Raw genomic sequence first — 23,126 nt, forward strand, 5'->3', positions numbered from 1 at the left:
TGCAATCTTCTACATGTTGATGTCCAGTTATGCCAGCACCATTTGTTGAAGTTTTGTTTTCCATTGTATAGTTTTGGTTTCTTTGTCAAAAGTCAGATGTTCTTAGGTGTGTGGGTAAATGTCATAGTCTTTAATTTGATTCCATTGGTCCACATGTTGGTTTGTATGCCAATACCAAGCTGTTTTTATTACTATAGTTCTATAGTAGAGCTCGATGTCAGGGATGATAATGCCTCCAGAGGTGGTATTTTGTACCATTTCTATAAGATCACTTTGGTTGTCACGATAATATTCTTTTCTGTAGAAAATAGAGTAGATTAATTTAAAAGCAAGGGCACAATTTTTTCTTAAATTTTCAATTTTCTACAACCTTGAATTGGAATTCCACTAAAGAACATTTAAAATCTTATGCATATATTCATATTAGATTGATATATATGTGATAGATGTGTGCATTTCTAAACATTATGAATTGCTTACTATCAAACCTTAACTCTTTCTCAATATATGTGTGAGTGGCTTGCCTGCACATATGTATATGTGCCGTGAATATGCCCAGTGCTTGTGGAAGCCAGAAGAGGGTATTGGAAACCCTGAGACTGAAATTATGAAGAATTATGAGCCACTATGTAGGTGCTGGAACTCAATTCTTGGTTTTCTGCAAGACTAACAATTTTTCTAACTGAATGAACCATCTCCTTATCTGCAATCATTAACTTTTAATAAACTACCAGGTGCGTATCAAATCTAAATTAGTACTCATTCACAAACTGTCACTGTTTTGAATGACACTTTTGTCTTAAAATTAAGGAAAACAGAGTTAGCAAAATTTCTAAAATTTGGTTTATGCTCATTGATGACAACCTAAAACTTCTCCCAAATGACTTATTTCAGAAATTAATCAAATGTCACAATACTAAATATTTTGTGTCTAACTTAATTGTAACATATTTTAAATATTTTTTATTCTCTGAAAAAGATGAATAAAATCATGAAATAAGTCACTTATAGGATAAAACTCAGTGATGATGAATGTATATCAGTGAAGACAAAACAGATTGGAAATAGTTTGCAAATAATGCAAATGTGGTTGCTTTAAAATTTCTTTGGTTTTCAGTAGGATGGTTAGAATAAAATTACATCACTTCATGTAAATAAGTCATGTACCTGGGAAGGCTGTTCCTGTCTGCTCTTGTTCCTTTCTTAAATTTCCATCTATAATAAGGTCTTCCACCATGAATGACAGTCTCTCCACCTGGGACTTGAGTTCTGGAGGAGCAGAAACTATTCACAGGCATATGTGTAGAACTCACTCAACATGGAGTACATGTGGGGTTAAAGTTCTCCATGAAAATACGCAAGGGCTTTTGCCTTGTTATATTGTATCTACCTGTGTCCTCTGTCATCTCTCAGAGGCCTGCTCTTTTCTGAAGACAAAATGAAGAGAGAGTGGATCTGGGAAGAGGGGAAGTGACAGTGGGCTGGATAGGGTGGACAGAGTGAAAAAAAACTGTGGTCTGAATGTGTTGTATGAGAGGAGAATCTATTTATCTATTTTCAATTTTTTTTTTTTTTTGTGTGTGTGTGTGTGTGTGTGTATGCTTGTGTGGTCATTAAGATGAGATGAAGATTTGGGAATTACAAATGATCTGTTAAAACAGAAGAGGAAAAAGGCAAAGTGTGTGATAAAAAGCTGTAAAGCAGAGCTGCTTTTGTTGTCTCCTTGAGAAAAGAAAAAAAAAGCCAAACCAAACCAAACAAAAAACAAAAACAAACAAACAAACAAACAAAACCCTACCTCATCAATTTAATAAATCTCATAGAGAATAACAGTTGATATTAAGTGTTGTCACTATTTTTAAATTATTTCTTTTATGTTTTAGATTATAATATAGTTATATCATTTCTCCCTTTTCTGTTGTTCCTCTATTCCCCATACACCCTTCATTCCTTTCTTCAAGTTCATGACCTCTTTTTTTTTACATTGTTTTGCACATATATATATATATGACATGTGTAATTTATACATATACATTTATATTATTTACGTATAGATATATAAATATGACCTAGTAGGTTTGTGTAATGTTACTTGTAGCTAGAGTTTTCCTGCCTGGCCCACAGTCAGGATAAATCTCTGCCACCCGCCAGTCCCACAACTGCTCAGACCCGACCAAGTAAACACAGAGACTTATATTGGTTACAAACTGTATGGCCGTGGCAGGCTTCTTGCTAACTGTTCTTACAGCTTAAATTAATCCATTTCTATTAATCTATACCTTGCCACATGGCTTGTGGCTTACCGGTACTTTACATCTTCCTTGTCCTGATGGCGGCTGGCAGTGTCTCCTCTTCCAGCTTCCTGTTCTCTCAAGTCTCCTCTCTGTTAGTCCCGCCTATACTTCCTGCCTGGCCACTGACCAATCAGTGATTTATTCATTGAACAATCAGCAACACATTTGACATACAGACCATCCCACAGCACTTCCCCTTTTCTTTTCTTAAAAAGGAAGGTTTTAACCTTTACACATCTTCAAAGTCAGCTTGGTATATTTGGGAATTTGGGCGTAACTTCTCTTACTACTTCCTGCTGGAGGGGGACGCTGTATCTTATGGGGACACAAAGAATATTTTAGGGTTATGGAGTAGTCCATGAGGGTGTATCGTCTGAGCCAGTTGCCTTGAAACGGTTCTAGATGTTGGATCATCTGGGCCATAGTGTCATTGGAGACCTTTCAGGTGGTCTTGGCTGGTCAAACCTGATGTGTCTTAATCTGGAACAAATCCATAGCCTCTGGCTTTCTGTGGAAACAAAAGCAGAATCTCCTTTCCAAAGCAACATATCCTTACATCCAAATTTTGAAGTCAAGGTACCTTTAAAATATACATTTTGGCATAACTCAACAGCTTTTGTAATCAAATGTTTTTCTTTAGTTATGAATATCAAAGAGAACATAATCCAGATTCTTTGTGTGGTAGCCATCTTTACGTGGCTTATTTTTTTATATTAGCTTGAGCCTATTGCTTTGAACTACAGCCTTCTAAGCCTAAAACGGCACTGGCGCTGCTGGCTCTGCCCACTTCAGCTTCCCAACATGGCAGTGATATGTTTTCCGCCAGCTCTGGGAGCCATCAACTCTCAGAAATAGTGGGTTTATGCTTCTATCAAAGCAGCATGTAGCCCAGAAACCTCTTTTTTTTTTTTTTTTTTTTTTTTGTACTAGCCACAAAGTCTAAATCCACCATGCAGCTTAATGTGTCACTTGCAGAGGCCTCATTCCCACCATACTGCAGGTCGAGCGCACACACTAGGAACCCGCCAGTAGCTTAAACCGGCAGCTGCCGCTCATTTCAGAGACACAATTAGGAAGCTGTTTTTGGCTCTATTTTAGAATCTTTTTTCTCAGTTTTTAGGTGGAAACTCTTGCCACCACGTTGGACGCCATTTGTAGCTGGAGAATTTTTCTCCATCTCCCACCACCAAGTCCCCCCAGTCCCAGAGCCCACTTATAAAACAAACACACAGACTCTTACATTATTTAAACTGCTTGGCCATTAGCTCAGGCCTATCATTGTCTAGCTCTCACTCTTATATTCAGCCCATTTCTATTAATCTTTACTTTGCCACATGGCTTGTGGCTTAGTGGTACTTTACATCTTCCTTGTCCTGATGGCGGCTGGCAGTGTCTCCTCTTCCAGTTTCCTGTTCTCTCAAGTCTCCTCTCTGTTAGTCCCGCCTATACTTCCTGCCTGGCCACTGACCAATCAGTGATTTATTCATTGACCAATCAGCAACACATTTGACATCCAGACCATCCCACAGCAGTTATTGATATGTAGTTTTTCATCACTGACAATTTAATCCTGGATAACTAATTACTATACTCTTCCCCTGGGGGGTCACCATTTCACTTTAGACACAAGGCACAGAGGTCCCTGAGCTGAAACTCTCATGACTTCTGTACATAGTTTGCAAATTCTTACCATGTTTTACAAATTATTATGCAAAAATGATTCTTGTCGTTTTGAATCAAAGGTAATCAGAAGACAAACTACATCTTTCAGGATAATTACAAGGCTCAGACAGAATGAGAAAAATCTACAGATTATGCTATAAGGATTTTATGTGAGCCCTTAAGAGACCCGTTCTCCATCTCACAAACGTCATATCTTGAGTAGTTGACCATTGACAAACATATGTCTTTTGTGTGTAAGAGAGTTTTGGTATACATGTTTCTAGATCTAATATCTGTCTTCATAAGTAACATTAAAAAAGTTCTTGAAAACATATGTGAATATATAATAGTGACTCCCTGTTTCTTCTCAAAAGAGATCTTTGAAAGCAATTCAACAAGAGAGACTTGTGTTAGGATTCTGTACATGTCCAGCTCAGGGGTCTTGTCTGGCGCCTTACATCATCAGCAGGAGACTATGTCCCAGCCTTAAAGTCAGCCGTGCACCCCCTCGCTCTCTCTCTACACCTCTCCTTCCTGTGTTTCCTCTCTCTGTCCTTGCTCTGTTCCCTCTGCCAGGACTGTCTGGATTCTCCCTCCTATCCCGGTTTCTTTCTAATAAAGTTCTTTCTAACTCTGGTAGTCCTAGCTGTGCCTCGAAACTTTTCTGCCTCGCCTGCCGACCCACCAGCACCATTCATCCTTTCAACATGCACCGTCTGAGTGGACTGGTGTATGACATGATGGTCTAGATGGTAACACTAGGAATTGAGAGTAAATGGAATCTGCCAGTCTCTGCGGGTATTGAAGACATTAAGGAATCAGATGTGGCTCATAGGTTGAGAGTTCCTGAAGGAAAGAAATGCAGAAAGGAAGGACACCTGTACAAGGCTCTCTTCAAGTCTTGTAATAATTCTGACATTGAAGTCCATCAGCAACTACCAAGGCCAAGGATGATAACGCAGAACTATCCATAACTACCCACAGAGCTCAGGCACAGCCTAGAACTCTTTCTTGATTACACTAGTTACCAAGGAGAGATATCAAAACATGATTCCACATTTCTCCAGTCACTTTACTCACATGTTCACAGAGGTCTTTGTTTCTTCTAATAAGACGAAATGTCCATTAATGTATAATCAATTATATTCTAAAATGTTTAAAAATGAAATGCTTTTTAGTCATAAAGTCCAACAAGAAACAATCAATAGATCTACAGGCACCAATGAAAATGAAAGTTATGTTGCTGAGTGAAAGAAGGCAGGCAAATCCCTGTTAAGTGAACTTCAACAACTCAAGTAACCAAGGTAACAGCAAACATTCTTTGCCTCAAAGTTAGCATTTGTAGTGGGGAGAGAATTGCAAAGGTCATTAAGATATTACAGAGTGAGATAACATTTTTCATTAGCCTTACTTTGCTGGTGTCTTCAGCATATTAAAAGTATAGTACTATTTATAAATATTCATGTTAACTTTAAAAATGTGATAAATTTTGAATCATTTTTATAAATAGCTTTTATGCATTCATCAACCACACCTAACTTAGACATATAAAAAATGTAGAATGACTATTTTGATTTATATTTTATATAAATTTTTGATGGACAGTCAGTGTTATTTTGTTAGTAAAGTGGCAGTTGCCTCCATGGTCATATGTGTTTGTCAATTTTAGTAAACAGATGTATCATAATTCATTGTTCTTTTATGAGGTTCCAGAACCCATCAATGTAGCAGGCACCATTACCCACAAAATAGAAAACATAACATTTAACCTGCCTGTAATGAGATTTCACAAGCACATTTCATTCACACACATAAACTTAGAAGGAAAAGAGAATATTGCTTTCTAATAGTTTTTTCTGGAAAAATAAAAAAGTCCACGTTGGTTTCTGACACATACTTGCTTCTAAGATACTCCTTCATTTAAAACAAACAAACAAGCAAATAATGGAAGTGCTGATTGGTGTTCCTGTTAGAAAATGTACTGCAATTTCGCCAACAATACCCTTCCAATATCGTATACATAATGTTTTCAAACCGAGATAACTTAAAGGCTCTCAAACTCATATATGATTATAATCTAAACAATTTATTTTTATGAATATTACTTCACATGAAAGAAAAAAATAACATCATGATAAATTATCAGAAATGTTAAAGCAGATTTTGATTCTATTTTAATTTGATTATTTCCCAACAGAAAGCTTCTCTAACAAATAAAGTAAGTGCATTTTGTGGTTTTACTGACATTATGAAGTCTAACTACATTGAAAGGGCTTCTTAATTGACTAAATAAACTGGTTAAGAAGAGACAAGTTAGAGTACTTACAGGTTAATAGGTTTGGGTGAAAACAAGTAGAATATAATAACACTAACAAAAAAAATACATAATTTGGGCACATCAGAACAAGTAAAATCTTCCAGAAAAATTTTTCACATTTTGGAAACCCCAACTGTCTATTTTGAAATCAGTCCTGTCAAAATTCAGACACTAGCAAAAAGTCATTTCAAAGAAAACAATGTAATGTCACCAATTTGAGTAAATACAAGGATTTTTCTTAACTATTGTATAGATTTACCAAATGCCAAATTATACTTTAAATGTGTGGAGTGCCAGTATTGAATTACATATCACCTAGGCAGCATTTCATTTTTTCCTGGTTTATATTTAGTATGTATCATTAACACAGAAAAATGTCTCTCAAATGAGACTGGCACCGAAGAAACATGCTTGAGAAACTACACAGATTCATGCTGCTTGCTAAGAGTCTGCCCTTGGCCACAGATTCCCATAATTCGCCCTTGAGGTGGATGAGTTTCGGCATGATTCTGCATTCTACAGCTCCATCTTGTGTCATGCAGTTATTTAAAATCATTTTTTTTTCATGAGCTGATAATTATACTTTTGCTCTTGGAAGACACAGGAAAGACGACAAGGTGGGCACGATGTAACCACTTGAGCAAATACTCTAAGCAAGTGCTAACAATAGCCAGATGGGAGATGCAGGTACTGTACAGTGCATTTGCTGATCTTTTCATCCAACTCCCTGGTAAATAGCTTTAAGCTGAGACACCAGTTTAACCTTGAATGTCTGTCTCCTTTGCTCCAAGGTCATGTGTGACAAGGACCATCAGCAGAGCATTGCAGTGGCCAGCTGCTTTGATCTTCAGCTGCATATTACACTAATTCTTTTAGTTTGTATTCATAATTTACAAACAAATTGATCTTGACAGTACATCCTTATAATTGGTGTGCTTATCTTGAATAGTATCAGGTTTTATACATAATATCCTGACTTGTTTCAGTAAGTGATATTGTAAATATGAATTTTGTTTTCTTGTTGGGGTATTTACCAATAAAAGCTTAAATATAAAAGCTTACTCAGTTTAGAACAAATATACTTAAAGTCCTTGAGACAGAACACCTGCATGGTGTAGCTGAAAGCAACAGATTTTGAAAGTATAATAAGAAAACTGTGAAAATGACTTCAATCTTGTAGGAGTTTGTCATTGATAGCAACATAAACTACTATTGACCATATAAAAAAACTGGAAAAAAAAAAAACACATGACCATCTCATTAGATGCTGAAAAAAACTTTGACAAAATCCGACACACCTTCACAATAAAAGTCTTGTAGATATCAGGGATACAAGGAACATACCTAAACAAAATAAAGGCAATTTACAGCAAGCTGACAGCCAACATCAAATTAAATGGCGAGAAACTCAAAGTGATTCCACAAAAATCAGGGATAAGACAAGGCTATCCACTTTCTCAATATTTATTCAAGATAGTACTCAAAGTTTTTTCTAGAGCAGTAAGACAACAAAAGGAGATCAAAGGGATACAAATTGGAAAGGAAGAAGTCAAACTATCACTATTTGCAGATGATATGAGAGTATACATAAATGGCCCCCACAGTTCTACTAGGGACACCCTACAATTGATAAACACCTTCAGTAATGTGGTGTGATAAAAGATTAACTGAAAAAAATCATTATCTCTCCTATATACATCACCCTTTACAATAGCCATGAATAACATGACATATCTTGGAGTAACTAAACCAAACAAGTGAAAGACTGTATGACAAGAACTTTAAGTCTTTGAAGAAAGAAACTAAAGAAGATATCAGAAAAGACCTTCCTTGCTCCTGGATAGGTAGGACCAACATAATAAAAATGACAATCTTACTAAAAGCAATCTACATATTCAATGCAATCCCCATCAAAATCCCAATACAACTCTTCACAGACCACAAAAGAATAATACTCAACTTCATATGGAACATTAAGAAATCTAGGATAACCAAAAAGAATCCTGTACAATAAAGGAACATCCAGAGGCATCACCATCTCTGACTTCAAGCTCTACTATAGATCTATAGTAATAAAAACACATTGGTATTGGATAAAAACTGACACATGGATCAATGGAATCAAATATAGGACCCTGACATTAATCCACACACTTATGAATACCTAATTTTTTTTTACAAAGAAGCCAAAATTATACAATGGAAAAAAGAAAACATCTTCAACAAATGGTGCTGGCATACTGAATGGGGACATGTAGAAGAATGCAAATAGGTCCATATCTATTGCCCCTGCACAAAACTCAAGTCCAAGTGGATCAAAGACCTTAACATAAATCCAGTTACACTGAACCTGATAGAAGAGAAAGTGAGATGTAGTCTTGAATCCATTGGCACAGGAGGCCACTTCCTAAATATAACACCAGTATCACAGACAATGAAGAGCAACAATTAATAAATGGGACCTCTTGAAACTGAGAATCTTCTGTAAGAAAAAGAGCATGGTTAACAAGACAAAATGACAACCTACAGAATGGGAAAAGATCTTCACTAACCCCTTAAGTGACAGAGGGCTGAGCTCCAAAATATGTAAAGAACTCAAGAAACTAGACATCAAAAATACCAAATAATTCAATTAAAAATGAGCTCAGATCTAAACAGAGAATTCTCAATAGAATAATCTCAAAAGGCTGAAAGACATTTAAGGAACTGCTCAACATCATTATCCATCAGGGAAATGCAAATCAAAATGACTGTGAGATACCACCTTACACATATCAGAATGGCTAAGATCAAAACCACTAATGACAGCTTATGTTGGAGAGGATGCGGAGTAAGGGGAACACTTGTCCACTGCTGCTGGGAGTGCAAACTCATACAGCCGCATTAGAAATCAGTATGGTGACTTCTCAGAAAATTGAGAATGAATCTACCTCAAGACCCAAAGGATACTTAATCATACCACAAGGACACTTGCTCAGTGCTGTTCATTGCAACTTTATTCAAAATAGCCAGAACCTGGAAGCAACCTAGATGTTCCTCTACTGAAGAATAGATAAATAAATTGTGGTACATAATACACAATGGAGTATTATTCAGTGCTAAAAAACCACGAAATCATGAAATCTGCAGGCAAATGCTGAACCTAGAAAAAAATTTTCCTGAGTGAGGTAACCAAGCCTAAGAAAGACAAAAATGGTATGTACTCACTCAAAGTGGATATTAGATGTAAAGCAAAGGATAACCAGACTACAATCCACAACCTTAGAGAAACTAGGTAACAAGGATAACCCTAATAGGGACTAGTATGAATCACCCTGAGAGGGGGGAAATAGATAAGATCTCAAGTGTAAACTGGGAAGGGGAAGAGGGGAGGTGGATAGGGAATGCAAACACGGGAGAACAGGATGGTTGTGTAGCGGGAGGGACAGAGAGGAAGAGCAATGAAAGAGATTATCTTGATAGAGGGAACCATTATGGAGTTTACAGGAAACCTGATACTAGGGAGCTTCCCAGGAATCCACAAGGATGACACCACCTAAGACTCCTAACAATAGTGGAGAGGATGCCTGAACTCGCCTTCCCCTGTAATCAGATTGGATTTATCCCTGGTGCATGAACAGGCTTTATGGAGCCCATTCCCATGGTGGGATTCCTTGCTCAGCCTTGATGGAGCTGGGAGGGGCTTGGGCCTGCCTCAACTTGATATGCCAGACTTTGTTTACTCCCTATGGGAGGCCTTATCCTGACTGAGGAGTGGATGGGGGTGGGGTTAGAAGGGCAGAGTAGGGAGGAGTGGGAGGAGGGGAGGGAAGTGAAACTGTGGTTCCTGTTAAATGGAAAAAAAAATTAAATAAAAGAACTGCTATTGGCAAATTGTATCATCTTGTTTTCAAATTTCAGTTCCCATTTCAAGATTACTAGATTTATTCAGTATTTTGGAGCATGTCCATGTGCTGTGGAGGTGGTCATACAGACAATTTGCTGGAGTTGGTTTTGTCCTTCTACCGTGTAATGGAGAAAAGGATTGAATCTCTATTGTTAGGTGCAGCTGCCTGTGTATTTACATGTTGAGTCATCTCACTGTCCTCCTCAGTTTCTTTTCCACTGCACATAATTGCATGGGGAACCTTTAGAAACTCATTCACTGACATTTATGAATCTATAAAATGATCTGCTTTTCCCCATAGAAGTAGCATTACCATACCTCCAGAAGATAAAATGTAAACAATGTTTCTACCAAACAATGCTTCTACTAAATATGACTAAGGTAAAATTGAAGCCAGTTATTAATGCTAACCATTTTATGTTAAGACATAATTGTTTCACTTTGCTGTAAGTAATAGATCAAACCAAGTAATATAAAATATCATAGCCTTTATTATTTATCCAAGTGCCACCCATGTGTCGAAACACCTGGACTTGAGCCAGATTGTTCTAGAGTGGAGAAAATGGGCTGAGTAGTAAGTATGCCTGCATTCTCTCTCTGCTTTGGACAATGGATGGGATTTGCTCTTGAGTTCTTGCCACCTTGACTTGCCTGCAGTGATAAATCTTAACTTGGGGATTATGAACCAAAAATTGTTTCTTCCTAAGTTGTATCTTTTGGAGTATTTTTGTACAGCACCAGAAATGAAGCAAATGTATGTCATAATGCATTAAAATTGTACTGTGTGTCATATTTGATATATATATATATATTTCTTATAATAGTATTAAGTGCATAGTATACATTAGTTATGTATTTTTTATAAAAATTTGTTATGTACCTCATATAAAAACAATTTCAATGACATGTGTGAAATTATAGTAAAATTTCCTGAATCATTCAATAATCCAGATATGTATGAAATCTTAGCTGAATAATGGATAATATTAACATTTTCTGAAAACAAGGGTTTAAATTATTTCTCTAGAAACTGGAGTAGGGCATGGAGGGAGAAAGAACTGGGAGAGGTGACTGGAAATGAGGGGCTCTCAGAAGGCAATGTAGAAACCTAGTGCTGTGGAAACTCCCTGGAATCTACGAGAGTGACCCTAGCAAAGTCTCCTAGTAATGGAGGATGAACAAGCCATCTTCTGTAAACCACACAAGGCTCCCAGAAGTGGGATTGGGATATCAACCCAGCCACAAAATCTTTGACCTATTATCAGTCCCGCCTGCAACATGTGCCAGGATAATGGCGGCTCCAAACTTGTGTGAGTGGCCAACCATTTACTTGTCCAATTGGAGACATAGGCCACAAGAGGATACCCATGCCTGCATGACTACGAACCAGAGGATGGACAGACCAGAGACCTACGATAGAACCAAACACACCTGGGAAAAGAAAAGAGAAAGTCAATGAAATGACTCCTAATTAATGATCCTAATACCTGCTCTACTCATGTATCAGTGCTGAGCCCAGTTGCCATCAGAGAGGCATCGCCCAGCCATTGATGGGAGCAGATGTAGAGACTCAAAACCAAATATTTGACAGAGCCAAGGAAATCAGGCAGAAAAAGAAGGATTGTAGAAGCCAGTGGGGTCAAGGACACCAGGTGAACACAGCCACAGAATTAAATTAGCAGGGCTCATAGGGGTTCACAGACACTGAAGCAAGTCCTGGACCCTGTGTGAGTCTGAGTTGGGACCTCTGGGTATATATTATAGTTGTGTAGTTTGGTGTGTTTGTGGCACTCCTACCAGTGGGAGTTTGGAAAAATCTCTGGGTCTTTTGCCTGCACTTGGGACCCTTTCCTCCTACTGGATTGCCTCGACCAGCCTTGATATGTGAGTTTGGGCCTAGTTTTTATTGTAATTTCTTATGCCATACTCACTTGATATCCCTGGGACACTTGCTCCTTTTTGTTGTTGTTGGTTTTGCTTTTTTTTTTTTTTTTTTTTTTTTTTGGTTTTTCGAGACAGGGTTTCTCTGTGTAGCTTTGCGCCTTTCCTGGAACTCACTTGGTAGCCCAGGCTGGCCTCGAACTCACGGAGATCCGCCTGTCTCTGCCTCCCGAGTGCTGGGATTAAAGGCGTGCGCCACCACCGCCCGGCGCTTTTTGTTTTTTAAAGAAAGAGAGGAGGAGTGGATCTGGGGGAGAGGAGAAGTGTCAGGGGTTGGGTGGAGGCACTGGGAGGACTGGAAGGAGGGGAAACCGTGGTAGGGATGTAATGTATGAGAGGAGAATAAAAAACAAAAAAATACATTATCAATTAATAAATAAATAAATGAAATTGGCATTGTAAAAATTTGCAATTTTCAACATTAAAAATAAAAATTAAAAAAGAAATATGTGCATTATTTAGGAACTGTTTTCTATTTTTCAATTTTGCTTTATATTTGCTATGGTTTATATAAATTTATAATGGTAATCTTTTTTTTTTTTTTTTTTTTTTTTTTGGTTTTTCGAGACAGGGTTTCTCTGTGTAGCTTTGCGCCTTTCCTGGAACTCGCTTTGGAGACCAGGCTGGCCTCGAACTCACAGAGATCCGCCTGGCTCTGCCTCCCGAGTGCTGGGATTAAAGGCGTGCGCCACCACCGCCCGGCTATAATGGTAATCTTAACTCTAAGTTTATGGAAAACTTTGTAATGTGAAGAAAAGTAATATAAAGGTAAAAATAAAAAGTCTTTGAAATCCAACCAAGGCAGATATGTCATTCATATATATATATATAATATTACAAGAACTGTAACAGGGACAAAAAGGACAGAGTCCTCTTTAGTTATTATGCAAGAACTTGTGATGCCTCATTCCAGTGAAATAAAAGCTAGGAATTAACCACATGACTTTCATATTCAGATAGAACTTGTGAAATTTTTAGTTAATCTTTATGTAGTTTGACTGCCTCTTGTGGAGGATAAAGGCCTCTTTAAAAAACAAAGACCATAATTATAATTATAATCTATCATACTTGTTTTGTATATTTTACTCAAGCTGGTTTTTTTTTTTGTTTTTGTTTTTTTGTCTAAGGCAAAAAAAGAAAACCTTTCAGTCTAAAATATTACTAGAAATCCATCAGGAACACCTATCTGTGTGTACTTAATGTGGGATTCAGCAGGTCTTAGGTCAGTATCCTGAAATTCTTGACATATCATTAACATTCCTAAGGAGGCCTCAGCTCCCCCTTATCTTATACCTAATTATGTACAGGAAAGTAAAAGAATACTTTCCTTTCTTGTTAAACACTTCTAATCTTCTTTGTTTCATGTAATATAACATAAATAAGAATTCAGCTAGGATAACATTGCTAAACTCATGGTTTATGGATTGTCACACAATAAATATGTGAAGATAAAACAATTTTTGTGTCTTAAAAAATAAATCATATAATGAGATATACAGTTTCCAGTTTGGAGAGACAATCACTTTGCTTGTTTGATTATTCATTGAGTAATTTTTAAATCAGTTTATATATACCCATCTATTCAAATTTCTATCTACTTTACGGCCAAACACACTGATAGTCCATTGTTTTATCTTTTAAAATTTCACATTTTAGAATTGCTGGGTATATAAATGTCTGTAAGCATTTACAAAACTGAATTTATTCCAATGTAGCATAACTTACTATTGCCCATCCTTTCCAACCAATTGTTGCTCTTTTATTTGGAAATACTTTAAAAGTCTTGAACTTGCCGGGCGGCGGTGGTGCACGGCTTTAATCCCAGCACTCGGGAGACAGAGGCAGGCGGATCTCTGTGAGTTCGAGGCCAGCCTGGTCTACAAAGTTAGTTCCAGGAAAGGCACAAAACTACACAGAGAAACCCTGTCTTGAAAAACCAAAAAAAAAAAAAAAAAGTCTTGAACTTAATGTTCTAAATTTTGTCACTTTAATAAACATATAAGTTAGAAAGTGAATAAAAAAAGTCCATCAAATACTCAAAATGTTTAGAATAGCTCCACAGTATATACAATTATATTTGTGTATCACTACTAACAACGTTACAACATGTTCTCTGTGTAATTATATTTTATTACCACCCTGGTTATTTTATTTTATTTTTTTCAAGTTGACACAAACTAGAGTTATCTGAAAAGAAGAACCTCAGGTAAGAAAATGCCTCCCTTAGATTGCTTTTAGACAAGTCTGTGGATCTCATTCATGAAGGGAACTAGACCAGTGTAGGTGGTGCCATTTCTGGACAAGTGGGACAACAGTTGTACTATAAAACAGTGTGAACAACACATGCAAAATCAGCCAGAAAGCAGGGTTCTCCTAGGCTCTCTACCTCAGTTTCTGTCTTCAGGTCGTCACACTGGGTTCCTACCTTAACTTCCCATGATGGTGAACTCTGACCTGTAAGCTAAATAAACACTTCATTTCCAAGTTTGCCTTTTGTCATGGTGTTTATCACAGCAATAAAATAAAGTTAAGAAAATTAGCCGGGTGGTGGTGGCATATGCCTTTAATCCCAGCACTTGGGAGGCAGAGGCAGGTGGATCTCTGTGAGTTCAAGGCCAGCCTGGTCTACAGAGCTAGTCCAGCAGAGGCTCCAAAGCTACACAGAGAAATCTTGTCTCGAAAAACCAAAAAAAAAAAAAAAAAGTAAATTACCAAATTTCAGTTAATGTATCTTTTAAATTTATTTTACATTTTAATTAAATTTATATTTCTTTTCCATTATCTTTTTCATTATTTAAAATAATTTTAATTGCACATATATTTTAATCATCTGCTTTCCCTCCTCTTTGTCATTCCTGATCCTCCCCCTCCCTATCTGACCAATTTTTAGTTCACTCTCAAAAAACAATCAAAATTCCTATACAACAACAACTCCCTCAGAACCAAGGGAAAAAAAAAAAGAAAAAGAAAAATGAAAAAAAAAATGAACAAACAAAACCCCCCACCAAACTGTAATCAAATAAAATCACACACACACACACACACACACACACACACACACACACACACACACACATACACACACACACACACACACACACACACACATACACACACACACACACACACACACACACACACACACACACACACACACACACACAACCTGTGGAGACTCTTTTATGTTGGTCAACTCTCCTGAACATAAGGCCTTTCCTAAATTGGTTGATATATCCAATGTCACTGTATTGGAGAAAACTACTTCCAGCAGATGTGACAGTTCTGTGTCAACATCGGTGGCAAGACTTTCATTCCTTCCTTCATTCATCCATTCATTTTTTAAAATATAAAATTATAGAATACAAAAGTTAAAACAGAAACCATTACATCAAGGTTGACCAAACACACCAACGGCGGTAGGCGGGTAGGGAAAGAGCCCCCCCAAAAGCACAAAAATCAGAGACCCACTAGCTGACATGCTCAGGAGTCCCATAAAAACAATAAACTGGCAGTCATGATGAAGCACAGGGGGCCTGGTGAACATCTGGGTAGGCTCTGTGCATGTTTCGTTTTCTGTGAGTTCATATTGGCTTTGCTCAGGTTGATATAGAGGACCTTGTTCCCTGCATGACTGGCATCCTCTCTGGGTTTTCCATTCTTTCTCCCATCTCTTTCAATGTGGTCCCTTAACTCTGAGGAGAGGGTTTTGGTGAAGAAATCTCCTTTAGGGCTGAGTGTTCCAATGTCTGTCACTCTGCATAATGTCTGACTGAGGGTCTCAATATTTTTTCCTATTGGAGCGAGCCTGTCTGGTGGTAGCTGAAAAGGCATTGATATATTAGTATAGCAGAGTAACATTAGGAGTCATTTTATCACTATCATTTTATTTTTCTTTTAAGACCAGTATTATATGGGTTTACCCTAGCTTCCTGGGCTGTCTAGTCTCTGGGTCTCAGTCATACAAACAGTTTCTGCTATGGGTTCCAAGCTACAGAAGGTAGGTATAGAGTAAGGGACTAGAAGGAACAGATCGATATCATTAGGAAAGAGACATAGAATAAATAGTCAAGGACGGACAGAGGCAGGGGGCTGGAATAAGAAGATCAAGTGAGGAGATGGAGATCGGGGCTATGAGAAGGAATACAGGAAGAGACAACTAATATTAAGGGGCATTTGAGGCATAGTATGGAGGCCTAATACAGGAGAAACTTTCTTAAACATATACACATATGACGGTGATCTAAATGAAATCGCCAAAAAATGAGAGACAGATTCCTAAGTGTGCATCTCTTGTCACCAATTAAACCTTCCGGGACTGGGACTGGGTTACATCTAATTGAACTCTTTGCCAAAGGGGTCCAACAGGAAGGAATTCCCAAGCAACCCAGGTTGTTGTCAAGACTGTAAGTTTCGCTCTACAAACTGAGAACAAGGCCACATTGCTGAAGATAACACCTACACAACTCTATGAAGATGGAGATGTCGAGTAGGTGCCTACATAGAGCCCTCACCCTTACATTCCGGAGATTCGAAACATACTCTGCATGCTCTTAAAAGAGAAATGTAAACACCATGCCAGGCACAACACCTTTATCTGTAATGCTGTAGTGCCTGCAAGATCTCCTGGGACAATGGCGGCACAAAGTTTGGAAGAGTAACCAACCAATAACTAATTTGACTTGAGTCCCAGTCTATGAGATGGAACCCATACCAGTTGGCATATCATAGTTCGTATTCTAGGTTTTTAATATAATAGGCATTCCAAATATCAAGTAACTGACAAATATATATATTTACAGTATACCAACCAATTTCATATAAAAATATAAACAAAACATAGGTATTTGGTGATTTTTAAATTATGGTATTTATAACCTATACCTTAGTCTAAAAATTACAAAGGCAATCTTATTCTTGAAAAAAATTGGAAAGCTAAAATGCATAAATATTATTTAAGCAAGTTATTTATACAATGTATATTTCATATTACTGGCACTTTTTTATTTCTTATCTGTGTGTATGTCAGTGAGTGCATGCCATAGCTTTCCTATGGAGATCAGAGTTTAGTTTGCTGGAGTTATTTTCTTCCTTCAAATATGTGTGTTCCCAGGATTAAACTCACGTGCACAGGCTTAGTGAAATTGCCTTAACAGGTTAAGGCATCTCACTGGTCATTAATTTATGCCATTAAAGAATTTAGTCTTTCACCGGGTGGCGGTGGTGTATACCTTTAATCTCAGCACTCAGAAGGCAGAGCCAGGCAGCTCTCTGTGAGTTCAAGGCCAGCCTGGTCTAGAGCACGAGATCCAGGACAGGCACCACAACTACACAGAGGCCTGTCTCGAAAAACAAACAAACAAACAACAACAACAACAAAAAGAATTTAATTTTTGCTTTTTAATTAGTATATTTAAATATTTAAGTGTCGTGAACATTCTCAAGTCATATAAATAAAAAGTTTCTTTAATATTAACAATGAGCTTTTTGTGTAATTCATTATCAGTAACTTTGGGTTTATTTAATACTTTAAAAAAGTATTCTGTGAGATTCTGTATCAGTTCAGTATATAAAGCACATTGTAGAAATTTAGGTACCAATAATAATAAATGGTATTATTTATACATATATATATATACAAAATAATATATACAAAATAATAAGCCTTGGAATTTTAAGTAAGAAAATATATTTCATGCAGTTCATTAGTAAATATTAGAAACATATTTCACAGCATAGACTCACTTTCAAGTGATATATTATTTATATAATCAGAAACTTTTGAAGTAGATTTCTATTTTAACACATAAAACTAATGTATCACATCTGAGGGTGTGGGTACTAATCATCCTTCTCGATTTCACTAGAAAATGTGTCTGTGTGGTTGAAAAAATTTCTCAAATTAAATATCGCTGAAACATTTTCTATTTTGAGTAAAGATAGACTTCTAGATTCTTAGTATATTCTTAAAATATTCTTAAAATATGATAAAACTGTATTTTCACCAAATATTAGTGATATTTTTTCCTTCCCAGCATTTCCTTTCTCATACAAAATTACAATTAAATAATATTAAAAAAAATTGAGTTTTATTGTCACAAAGTAGAAGAATTTATTACATATTTCTTTTTGTACTTTATTGTATTCATAGAACACAGGTTGTCTTTATCTGTTTTTTTAAATAACTTTCTTATCATCCATGTCTGAGGATTCATCAGAATGAGTCATACATCTATATGTACACTAGCATCTTACAGGATTGCTCACATTCTCACTAAACACTTCAAGATATTCTCTCCAGTTCTTTCTTTCCTCTTAAGGCCCCACGTTTTTGTTTATCTGACAACAATTCTTTCACAGCAATGCAAGCTTTTCCTTGAAAAAAAAAATCTCTAAATTGCCCCCATTTCTATCTCCTACCCATTCAAAAAGCTTTTGCAGTTTTTTAAATTTGTAAGGAGAGCATTACACCTCCTAGTACCAAATCCATTGTGAGGAACTCGATCATAGTGGGTGATCTAGTTACTACAATACTTTAATTTGGAGAAGAGTGTGTACAACTCAGCCTCAGAATATATCAAATACCAAGTTAATACAAAGTATGACTAAATTATAGTTGTAGAATTCCAGGCCAAAATAAGTGGCTATTTGCATACTTGGGGCCATTTGTGGCCACAACAAATCCTTGTGCATAAAAATTTTAGCGAGCCGGGTGGTGGTGGTACACACCTTTAATCCCAGCACTCGGGAAGCAGAGCCAGGTGGATCGCTGTGAGTTTGAGACCAGCCTGGTCTACAGAGCGAGATCCAGGACAGGCACCAAAACGACACAGAGAAACCCTGTCTCAAACAAAACAAAACAAAACAAAAACAAACAAACAAACAAAACTCAAAAAAAAAACCCCAACAAATTAAAAAAAAATAGTGAATCAGATGTATCCTATGAGGTCCAGTTTATAGTAGAAGACATCCTCAAGCAGTATTCCTAATTCAGTGAAAATGAATTTAGAGAAGCATCCAACTGACCATCTCTTGTATTCTTCTCTGCAGAAAATAAAATTCAGTGGCAGTTTTACATCTACTGATCAGAATCTACCCACTCAATATAAATGGAAAAAAATGCATTTTTGTCTCTAATGCTGATTGAACTAGGGCCTTGCAAGTACTCAGCAAGCACTTTACCATTTAGTAATAGCCCCACTTTACTTCCTGTTTTTTTGTCTTAGATATAATCCCATTAGATTGCCCAGGTTAGCCTAGAACATGCTGTGTAACCCAAGCAGGCTTTTCTTTTGGCATCTGCATAACTCAGTCTTCCAAATAACTAGCGTTGCATGGCTTTGACAGGAGGCTTGGTTCCAAGACATTTGAATAACACATTCCTGACCTATGAAACCGCTGTGTATTTCAGAGCATCAGTGTATTAACCTGTATAATAGAAAAGTTAATTGTCTAGGCTCTGTAAGTGTAATGTTTTATAAAAGCTTGAAGTATTGTTTTGCGATGAAACAGAATCTCACGTCTTTTATAGCAAAACTCATAATCTAACCAGAGTTGGTGAAGTTGAAGTGTGACATTCATTTCTTCACAGGAAGAACAATTATTTTATGTTTCAATAAAAATTTCCACTTGTTCAGCTATGTTCATATCAGCATTGTTTGTAATAGCCAGAACATGGAAACAACCTAGATGCCCTTCAACTGAAGAATGGATAAACAAAATGTGGTACATATATACAATGGAATACTACTCAGCAGAGAAAAAGAATGACATCATGAGGTTTGCAGGAAAATGGATAGATCTAGAAAAAATTATCCTGAGTGAGGTAACCAAGACTCAGAAAGACAAACATGGTATGTACTCACTCATAGGAGGATACTAGATGTGGAACAAGGATGACTGGACTTATACTCACATCACCAGGGAGGCTACCTGGAAAACAGGTCCCCAAGAAAGACACGGGGATCACCCAATGACTGAGAAATGGAAGAGATCTACATGAACACCCTGGACATGAGTGGGGGTAATGAAGGGCAAGGGTCGAGGGAAAGAGAGCTTGGGGGAGCGGGAGATCCCAGCTGAATCAACAACAGAGAGGGAGAACAAGGAATAGGAGACCATGGTAAATGAAGACCACATGAGCATAGGAAGAAGCAAAGTGCTAGAGAGGCCCACAGAAATCCACAAAGATACCCCCACAACAGACTGCTGGCAATGGTCGAGAGACAGCCCGAACTGACCTACTCTGGTGATGGGATGGCCAAACACCCTAATTGTCATGCTAGAAACCCCATCCAACTACTGAGGTATCTGGATGCAGAGATCCATGGCTAGGCCCTGGGTGGATCTCTGGGAGTCCAATTAGCGAGAATGAGGAGGGTTTATATGAGTGAGAATTGTTGAGACCAATGTTGGATAAAGCACAGGGACAAATAGCCAAACGAATGGAAACACATGAACTATCAACCAAAGGCTGAGGGGTCACCAACTGGATCAGGCCCTCTGAATGGGTGAGATAGTTGATTGGCTTGATCTGTTGGGGAGGCATCCAGGCAGTGGGACCGGGTCCTGTGCTTATTGCATGAGTTGGCTGTTTGAAACCTGGGGCCTATGCAGGATCGCTTGGCTCGGCCTGGGAGGAGGGGACTGGACCTACCTGGACTGAGTCTACCAGGTTGATCTCAGTCCACGAGGAGGCTTTGCCCTGGAGAAGGTGGGAATGGGGGGTGGGCTGGGGGGAAGGTGAGGGGGGCAGAGGGGGAAGAACAAGGGAATCCGTGGCTGATATGTACAACTGAATTGTATTGCAAAATAAAAAAAAAAAGAAATGGTACAAATATATCTCATTTTAAAAACTAACAAAAAAAATTTCCATGTTGTCTTATTCAATGGTACTTTACACATTCAAATAATTGAGATATACAGCACAAATTTCACAGATTTAACAGAGTACCAATAGCACCCATATAAGCATCTGTAACTCTAGTTCTGTAGAACATGGTTTCTTTTTTCAGCTTTCATGTGCATGTAGGTGATGCAGTATATATACATGTATATGTGTGTGTGTGTGTGTGTGTGTGTGTGTGTGTGTGTGTGTGTGTGTGTATCCAAGTAAAGAGCTATTTCTGGATGAAAATATGGAAACATATAGATTTAAATATTCTAAAGGAAAAAAATAAAGTCTAGTTTTGATAATTATACAAAGAATTTAGATAGTTGATGATATAAAGTAGCTTTCTAAAGTTATTAATATTTGGTATCTATAATATTCATCTCCATCATGAGTTGTACCAATTTATACACAGTAAAACAGGCATAGGAACTACTTAGAGATGGTTTTATAAGCTATGAAGCAATTGAGCCCAGATTTGAATTTGTGTCTTGTTTTCTTCCTTGTATCTATATTCCCCTCCCCATGAAACACTACCTCTAAAAGTTATTCCCAAAGGTAAAAATTACTAATATGGAGTTAATTACTTTAGATATGTACTAAAACATCTTATCTTATAGAAACAGAACTTGATCGTGGGTTGGAGAAAATAGGAAAAAAATAATCTGTGTATCATCACAACTCATGAGATTATAACCTGTCCTGCTAGGCTCTGTGTGTCTTTATACTGGCTTTAAGGAAACAAGACACTGTGAACTGGTATGCTACAGTGGGGAACGCATATCAAGGAACTGATATTCACAGCCTCCTACGTATGCTAAGGGCTATCAATAACCACATGAACTTGCAGTTGAGTCAGTGAAGAAGAAGAAGCTAAAAACTGTTCAGAAGTCTTCTCAATAGCAGTTATAAAATAATAACTTGCATGTGTAATATAAAATTTATAGCAATATTGCTATACCTCAGTAAGGAAAATGCAGCCTTAGTAATTATATATATATATATATATATATATATATATATATATATGTGTGTGTGTATATATGTATATATGTATATGTATATATTTATTAGGTTCTAGCTAGCCAAACTCTAGCAAAACTACATTGATTTATCCGTATGTATTGTATATATGTTTGTGCATATCTCATACATATCCAGACACCATATGCCCTTGTGAAAGTGAATGAATGAAAGGTATATTTGCTACTAAATAAAATATTAATTATTTAAGTGTGTCATCTTTAACTTTCTGAGCACAGAAAAAAAAGGTATACAAATAATGAGGTACTTCAGTAGAGCTTCTCTAGTACACTGACCAAAAATTGAAGGCCCGAAGCTTTACCAATTACTTGTTCCCAGAGAAGGGCAAACTCAGAGGCCACCACTACTATTACAAACAACAAAATAAAAAAAATGTTTTGAAATTATCCCTGTGAGATAGAAGGTTAAAAGCTGAAATGTCGGTTGCCATGGCAATGTTGTATTATTTAGAGCACCTGTCTTTTCTACACATTGTCTATTAAAAGGTACGAAGAACCTCTCTAGTCTTACCACTGGGTTACACAGGTAACTTCATTTACTACAATTACATTTGTTCATTTTTTTCCTTGAGAAGGTTAAAATATTCTGTTGCTCTTTTTGTCTGCTTTAGTGATATTTTAGGCTTTTTACTTCAGTATATCTGAAGAAAATGAATATGCATGAATTAATACCATTGAATCAAATTAAATGCATGGATGTATCTCTAAACATTAATAGATATCCTTGCTGTTTTACAGGGTAGAGTGTTATAGGCAGGGTCATGTTTCCATCTCTTCACTATTTTACCATGATTATCTCATTTTCTATCTTTCTTACTTTCTGATAATGTGTATGATTCAAGATAAGATAGGCATTATAAATTAAACAATTCTAATGTTGCAATTTTGTAAAATCAAATATTTGCTTCTTGAATTCCCAACGTTACCTAAGGTTCCAGATTAGGGATGTTGTTTTTGTTACCCATGAATTCAGTGACCAAAATTGTTTTGAACTATGGTTCCTTGGTCTTGAATCAAAATTTCCTAAATGACTTAGAAGGGAAAGTGGACAATGAAGATATGTAGCTCATCTGAATCATACAAATCATGGCTATAC

This window comes from Peromyscus californicus, unplaced genomic scaffold, assembly GCF_007827085.1.
Source record: "Peromyscus californicus insignis strain IS unplaced genomic scaffold, ASM782708v3 Scaffold_13__1_contigs__length_99412109, whole genome shotgun sequence".
Lineage (NCBI taxonomy): Eukaryota > Metazoa > Chordata > Mammalia > Rodentia > Cricetidae > Peromyscus > Peromyscus californicus.